This window comes from Pezoporus flaviventris, unplaced genomic scaffold, assembly GCF_033815535.1.
Source record: "Pezoporus flaviventris isolate CSIRO_AGI_PZ_B2104156 unplaced genomic scaffold, CSIRO_AGI_Pfla_v1 ptg000188l, whole genome shotgun sequence".
Taxonomy (NCBI): Eukaryota; Metazoa; Chordata; class Aves; order Psittaciformes; family Psittacidae; genus Pezoporus; species Pezoporus flaviventris.
Window position 1 is genome coordinate 2,549,209 of NW_026892736.1, and position 8,322 is coordinate 2,557,530.

Genomic DNA, 8,322 nt, shown 5'->3' on the forward strand with positions numbered 1-8,322 from the left:
GTTTATCTCAGTTCATTACTTGAAATGCAGCCACATGCAGCTCATTGTGTCACTATATTGAATTCTTGGGTTACCCTTTGCACTGGGATCTGCTTGAAGACCATTGGGTTCTCAAGCTGGGCTATGGTTGAGTGAGGGATTTTGCACTTGCTCCGCTTCATCAGGCTGTTTGAGGGTCCTGGCCAGGGTTTTATGGAGAGGACTGAGATTTTACATCCAGTTTCAATCCACAGGGAAAATTGAAAGTCTGCAGAAAACCCTTGACCGAGACAAGCCCAGTGGAGATGAGCCCCTTCCATGAGCTGGAAGATCTCTTGATGGGGGATGTCAGCAAGTGCTTTTCCCTGCAAGGGCTGATCAATGAACATGCTTGTGGCAAACAGGGCTTCTTGGCGAGTTGTGCAAAGTGAATCACTGCAGCAAGTGATGCACACTCTCTTCCAGCACGTCTCGCATCCTGTGTATTAATCAAATCATAGAATAGGTTGGGTTGGAAGGGACCTTTAAAGCTCATCCACTCCAACCCCCCTGCAATGAGCAGGGACACCTTCAACTAGATCAGGTTGCTCAGAACCACATCCAGCCTGGCCTTGAATGTCTCCAGGTGCATCTACCACCTCTCTGGGCACCCTCGGCCAGTGTTTCACCATCCCCAATGTAAAATGGTTCTTCCTCACATCTAACCTAAATCTCTCTTTTCGTCTGGAATTTCATGTGGAATCTAGTTGAAGATGTCCCTGCTCATTGCAGGGGGTTGGACCCAAACTATCCTGTGATTCTAATTTCACCCTTGTTCATAAGCCCATGAACTACAGAGATGCCTGATAATCATAGAATCATAGATTAGTTAGGGTTAGAAAGGACCTTAAGATCATCTAATTCCAGCCCCCAAATACACCCAATACACCTAAATGAGGTCTTGATCATACTCGTATTGCAGTTAGAGGTAGCACATGGCTCCCTGAACTTGACTGTGCATACGAGAGCACAGATAGTGGCAAGCAGGACCCAGAATGGGCTACATCTCTACCAGAACAGTTTTGGGGACCCATGTGGTGCCAGTGCTCTGAATAAATAAAACATGCTTCTATCCATCCATCCAGCACCTCTCAGCAGCAGCAAACCCCCTTTAAACAGGCAGGAAGGAACGATGCTTTATCATGCAGCATGGTGAAAGGCAGCATTGTTGGGCTGGATGGTTTCCTTACCCCCTTGTGTACGAGTCCATACACCAGGGTTTATGTTCCAGAAGTGAAAAATGACCTGCTCCTGTGTGTCCATGCACCACTTCACCCCACATGTCTGCAGCACAGCACCCAAGCAGCCTTGGTTAGCTACATACCTTGTCAAAGGGACAAACCCCACTCCGTGGTGCTGCGTTTCTCAAATTGGCTCCGTATTCCCTCATCTGCACCAGACAATTAGGAACAGGCTTCCAGGAGTGTGTTGTGCTCCGAGAAACCCAGAAAAGCCTCTGCCAATCCCCCAGTGACCCCACGACCTGGAGGTAACATCCATACTAAGCTGTTTTTAAGACAAACAGAAGGAAATACTTAGGTGTAAAATTACTTGGCAGAAGTCGACCCGTTTCCTTTTTTGACAGGGGCAAAATAAATAGAATAATCATCCCTGATCCTGAAAAACCCAACCACCCACTAAGGGAAAGGGGGGCTGTGTGCTCCTGTCGGATGATACTCTGTGCCCCTTGAACCAGGAGGCAGGACTGCCCTAGCTCTCCTCTCATACACAGCTGAGTGCATGAAAGGAGCAGGGAGTGGGAGCCAGACAGGTTCCTCTTGCTTCCCCATCACCCTCTTATCAAGACATTCCTCTCCTTCCTCAGGAGCTCTTCTGTAGGCTGCAGGGGTAGAAACCCAAGGAAAGGGTCTAGGATACTGCCCAGCTCCCCTGACATCCTTTGAGGTTGTTTTCTGGGCAGTTCCAAGGAGCTTCTTCCCTCTTGCCAAATGCAAGTCATGCGGAAGCAGCAGAGACCTGGGGGGGGGGGGTGGGGGAGGCAATAAGAGGTTTGCCAGTGTGGCAGCTCCCTCCTTGGTTGTCCCAGAGGGACCCTGCAGCCCATCCATGAACCTAGAGCAATGTGAGCACAGCACAGGACACAGGGAGCAAGAGAGATGAGCCCTTGGCACTGGTCTTTGGCATTTGAGATCACACTCTGAGCAATGTAGGAGATTAAAGCCAACACCACCCCTTGCCAGGTTTGTTGTCTAATGAAAACTCACCTTGTATTCAAACCCTGTGACTAAACAGAGGAGGAGAGACATCTCCAAACGGTGCTTTGCTGTTCTAAGGTCTGCATCTAAAGCAAGGCAGATTCCCTCCTGAACATTCAAAAACACCTAGATTTGCAGTAGACTCGCTTGTAGAGCCAGAGAGAACACTAGCAGCTGAGGATGCCTGAGCAGCCCAGCAAGCTTCACTTGTTTGGGAATCATTGCCAACAGTTTGAGTTTGCTTATGGATTTTGTTTAGTTCTAGCTGGAAACTATTCAATGTATAGTATACCATAACGTCATGCTAAATCATGCTATGTAATGCAGCTAACATCAGGGGCCACAGGCAGTAATCAGTGCTAAGGCACTGCTCAGCCATACAGTGAGGACATTCATGGCTGCCACAGAGCCAGAACCTTCTGCATCTGCTGAGATGTAATAGAAGAAGGACAGCAAAGTGCACAGCTCTTGGGAGCAAGCACAAAGCCACAACCAGAAGGCAGCATCCTGCTCATCTTTTCCACTGTTACTATTCTGGTTAAGGATGGTTTTGTGGCCATTTACCAGTAGAACTGGTAAAACCAGTAAAAAGAGATCCCAGTTAAACTTCAGTTACAATAAGGATTGGCTCAAGCAGAGAAAAATCACTTCCCAAACTGAAATAATCACACTGGCCCATGGCCATGTGTAGAGCAAGGCGCTGGCTAGCTGCATGAACAATGTAACTCTTAATTCCCTTGTCTTTTCTCCTCACCAATTCTTTCTTCTTTTTCCCCCTTGACTTCCCAATACTCAGGAAAAAAAGCAATGAAAGGAGAGAAAAAGCTCCTCTGCCTAATGGAAACAATGGGAAAGAGTTAATACTGTTGTTTAAGGAAATAACTGCCTTTATTATGCAGCAGCATTCTGACAAATGCAGAGATTTGACAGCTCAGTTAAATCCCAGAGGCTGAAAGTTCAGATGCAATTTAAACATATTTGAAAATACATTAAGAAAAGTTGATCATTTCCTTTTAAATTATTTCTGTTCTTCAACCCTTTTGTGTTTTTTTCAGGTGTTGACACACAAAACAGTGACAAAACCAGAGAAAAGGTATTGAAATTCTTACGTTTCCATCAGCATGATCTGATGCTTAACTCCCAACTCCATCTTCAGATGTTCACTGTGTAAATTGCCTCACTGCTATACCCCATCTTTTTTATTCATGGTCATAAGTCTGATGTAAGCCTATAGTTTGATATTTCATGCTCTTCTCCCCTCCCCACAAGGCAAAGGAATAAATAATTGAAAGCCAAATACAGTATTTTTTAAACAGAATATATCAGGTGCAGTTTTAATCTTTGGAATAGATAATCCCATCAGCTAATGGTTCTCCAGCCTGGTTTTAAATAAAGAATACAACTGAGAATACTTTGAGGAGGTTGTACATTGGAGTGTAGATGTCCACAACTGTGGAAGTCCTTCTAAACTCCTTTTCAGATTAATGGAGAGACATATGGCAGAGGGATTGGAACTAGATGATCTGAAGGTCCTTTCCAATCCATACCATTCTGAGATTCTGTATATACCTACTCCAACTGAGACAACTTGGCCTAAAAAGATTAATGAACAGGTCATATGAATCGATCTAGGACTCCTCACTACGTTTTGGCTCTAAAGGAATTTTAGGCAAACCACTGCAATGCAGATGTTATTCAAACAGTCTGATATTCAGCATAGCTTTTAACAGAGTCTGAGAATGGTTTGGGTTGGAAGGGACCTTAAAGCTCCTCCAGCTCCAACCCCTGCCATGGGCAGGGACCCCTTCCACTGGAGCAGCTTGCTCCAAGCCCCTGTGTCCAACCTGGCCTTGAGCACTGCCAGGGATGGGGCAGCCACAGCTTCTCTGGGCACCCTGTGCCAGCACCACAGCACCCTCACAGGGAAGAGCTTCTGCCTAAGAGCTCATCTCTTAATCATATATTACTGTTCCTCTGAACGCATCATCTCCCTCCACAGGCTGAGGTGGATTCATGGGGATTGTGTTAAAGTGGAGACTAACCTTGACATTTAGAAGCCTTTTATGCTTTGCTAATGCTCTGCAAGCTCTGACCACCCGAGCCCCTCTGCTGCATGAGGTTACCCTCCTCTTTCTTGTCTAACCACTTTGTGGCACACCTTGATCTCCAGAAAGCCAGACCAGCATCAGTCTGCAACACACAAGTTCACTAGCACATGTCAGCTGATGTGGGAAATAAGCAGGGACAGGCTTGGTCAGACATCACCTTATAAGAGCACAGATGATTAAATGCATTCGTATTTGATACTTTTGGCTTTTCAATTAAAGTATAAGTGGATTGGTAAGAAGAAATCGTGTGAGGGTTTGGTTTTTTCCCCTTCGGAAAATACAAGGTTTCCTTTCCACTTGTACCTGGGAAGGTGAAGCTCGTCCTTGAGCTAACCAACACATTTGGAATGATGAATATCATCTGGCTGGTTTCAGATGAATCAGCCTGGAATAAGACCAGTGCGGAAAGAATTTAGATACTTTCTATAGACAGGGTTAATTTCAAAAGACTGAATTCACTTGGAGATTTGGGAACCTAAGGTGGAAACATCCTGGCTTCATGAGATGGGAAAAGTGTTCTTTGAAAGTCATATTGTGTAACTTTGGGAAGTGCCTGGGAATTCCCTGTGCTGGGGAAAGCTGGGCTAGCAACCAGCAAGATCTAACACAGAGGCTTTGAAATAGTATAAGCCAAATTGCCATGGTTCTTTACACAGGAAAGGGGAAAACCACAGCAACCCATGCACACTTGCTTCATTGCACAGTTCTAAGAAGCAGTTCTCTGCTACCAGTCCTGAGTCACCTTAGGCAGGGAATCTGCAGCCACACTCAAGCCATTACTGGGAAAAGGCTCCTGAGCTCAAGTGTTCTCAAGCCCTTAGTAAAAGGATAGAGGATAGAGCATGGGAAAGTAGAGATGTTGGTAATAGGGAGAGCAAAAGGGAAATGAGGAAGAGGAAACTAAGCCTGGGAGTGATGCCTTCATTATATACACAGGATCAGGTAGAACATGAAACAGAAAGGTCACCTGTCACCAGGTAAGACTGGATCTAAGCCCATCTCTGGCAGAAGGTTGTCTGAAAGTGCTATTAAACCTCTTGGCAGAACTGAAGGCAGTAAAAGTCTCTCCAGTTCCAAGGAAACACTCTTGGGTAAGAGCTGAAGTGACAATTTATAGCTCGCTGTCAGCATCTGCTTGGCTTCATGAGAAGAGCCATCAGACCTGTCATGCTCTGAGGAAAGTGCAGTTGGGGCTTCCTCCCTCCCACTTCAAGTGCTGCTCCTGGCAGGCATGGAGGCACAGTTCTGTGCTGATGTAGGTACATCGTTAACATGGAAAACTGCATTTCAACATCAGGTTTTGTCTCTTAGGCAAAACATTTGAGAGCTGCTCTGAGAGAGCAGGGGAGAAAGAGGAAATCGCACTGCTGCAGAGTATGGAGGCAGGGTTATGATGCACTGACAGAGCAGATAGTTTTCTCTCACCACTCTCCAGAGGATGCTTTATGCTTGAGCAACTGCAGGCCAGCCTGCTTTCACTTAGACAATCTGATGCACTCCTGCATCATTTCATCACATGCTCTCCTTCCCCATTGATCCTGACCCCATTTGATACCACGAGTGAGCAGCATGAAGGTAACAGCTGTTTTAAGCTAAGACTTGTGCCTTTCTAGAACAGCATATGGAGGCTGTCGGTGGCCTGACTGCCACCATCTACAGCATTACTAATACAGCTAGTAACCTGCACGTAAGCAACAGAAACCTTCCAAGATGAAGTCTAAAACCCCAAGGTTTTTAAGGGATTTTAGAAACCAAGGTTGTCAATTCTACAGGGGAAAAACCAACAAAAACAGCTGAAGGGTGTAGAAAGAGTCTGCTAACACAAATGTCACTGCAGGGATCAAAAATAGATTATCCAAACACCTGGGAGGCCTCTTACACACAGCCCATCCCGCTCCAGAGCACAGGCTGTGCCAGGTGACCTCTCAGAGACCTTATCTAGCATATTTCCATGATTCCTACAGCAGGTTTGTGCTCCAGCCCTGATGAGTATAGGAATTCCAATGTGATGTCATAGGACAGAGTCTCTGTATTTCTTGGAGTTACTTGGTTAAGTTGGAGAAACACCAATATTAGGAATGAAACAAAAGCGATGCGAAAAGGAGATTGGCACGATTGCAGAGTCAACCACCCAAACAATAGGAAGCGCCAAGATTCAGGCTGCTTTTCTCTTTCCTGGCCTAAACTAACCTTTTTCTCCTTGCTCATCACAGAGCATGCTTTAGTACCTAAACTGCTTTTCTTGTCCCTTCTCTTCCCATCCCCTTTTGGGAGGGCACTGACCCCTCAAGACACAACGTCAGCTAATACAACCTCCAGTACCAGAGTGGAAAAAACTGCTTACGTGTCAGAGAGTATTAGTTTGTTTGTACATCCCAGGATAGTACAAGAGCAGAACATTGCTGACTCACATTCACAATGTGACCCATTGTAAACCCTAGCTCTTTCCCCTCATGCTGGCCCTCTGTCCTTTTCAGGCTGGTTAACCTCACCTAAGCATGGTCATTTCTGTTTGTGCCCATGGGCTCGCAACCTGTTTTTCCAGGCTACTTCTCCAGTTTAGGGTTTTTGCTTTGGACTCCCTTCCATTCTGCCGGCATGACCTTTCCTCTAGCCCTGACCAGTGCCACCTGCACACCTAATATGTAAAGTACACCTAATATGCAAGGTATTTCTTTATATAGGTCACCAATGGAGATATCAAATAGCCCTGAGCCCTAGAGAACACAGCTCTGCAGAGCCTTCTGCTTTAGCAGCAAACAACTATGAACCTGTTCTTACATACATTTCCATTACTTCATCCAACAGAGCTGCTGGCACATGGATATCTTCTTTTCAAACCAAAAAGGGGATGGGACACTTCACAAAGGGATGCTCGAAGAGTTACTGAAACCATGAAAGAATAACACTGAGAAGCTTTAGCAGGTGAAGCTACTCCAGATTAAAACACTTCCCTATGATCATGAGAGCATGCATCATAAGATAGCAACAAACCTGTTTCACAGCACTGTCAGACTGTATCTTCAAAAGGCTTCTTAGTTAGCTAGGGCAAGGTGGTTTTCAGTGGAAATAACAAATAATACTTTTGTAAGACAAAGACCAACACAACTTACTTAGGTTTCAAGATGAAGCAGTGCTCAGATTTAGAGACAAACACAACAAAGAGCCCCACCACACACAGGATTCCAGAATTCAGAGCAAACATTTCCCTCACAAGTAACTAAACTGTTCCAGCTAAGAAGTTTAAAGGTGTAAAGAACCCACTCCAAACTAGGAAAACCACAACCACCAACTTCACACCTTCTCCCAGAGAGGGGAAAATAAAGACAGAGAAAGGGTGATAAAATGCAGCAACACCAATAGGCCAGCACGTTTTCAGATTTCCACCCAAACCTTTTAAATGCAGAAAACATAAACTACACTTAAGAAAATACAATAGAATTAAGTCCACTTATGGCTCACCTGGAGGAAAGGGGAACTACAAGAAAGTGCAGGCTACCCAAGCATAAGTAGACTCCAGCTATAAATGCATTGAGCATCTCAGCCCGTTAAACCAGTTCTTTCCTCATTACAGCCCAGGTGGTACAAATCTAATCCTCTCAGTAATGATTGCTGGGCCCAAATTATCTCACAGTATAAATGAAGCAATGGTGTAAATGCTGTACACCTGGTGACATAGATGTCTGGGAGCTATAATAGGATAAGGGCAATCTCCTACTACTGCCTCCCCTATGTATACACTGAGAAGTGTTTGCTTCAATATGAAGCCCTCACCATTCTCCCCACTTTGTGTTTTCTGTTGCTCTTAGCTGTATTTCAGAAAGGAGAGAGATAATTTATATCCGCTTTTTCCCTGCTGCAAATTTGTCCATATATCATATGGTTTGTGATGATTTAAGGGCATGGAATTACCTGCATGCTGCTTCTTTTTCCTGCCAGCTACTGCCTGCCTTCCCTTACATTAATGTGGCAGGTTGCAG

General features: G+C 45.2%; 1 long non-coding RNA gene across 1 annotated transcript; it reads right to left on the reverse strand.

The window, feature by feature from the left end:
* Positions 1-296: 296 nt before the first annotated feature.
* Positions 297-7,430, reverse strand: LOC133262144 (uncharacterized). Its single transcript, XR_009741218.1, has 3 exons — positions 7,337-7,430; positions 1,343-1,995; positions 297-457 (listed from the first exon to the last, which is right to left on the reverse strand). It is a non-coding gene; the product is annotated as an uncharacterized LOC133262144 (long non-coding RNA).
* Positions 7,431-8,322: the final 892 nt, after the last annotated feature.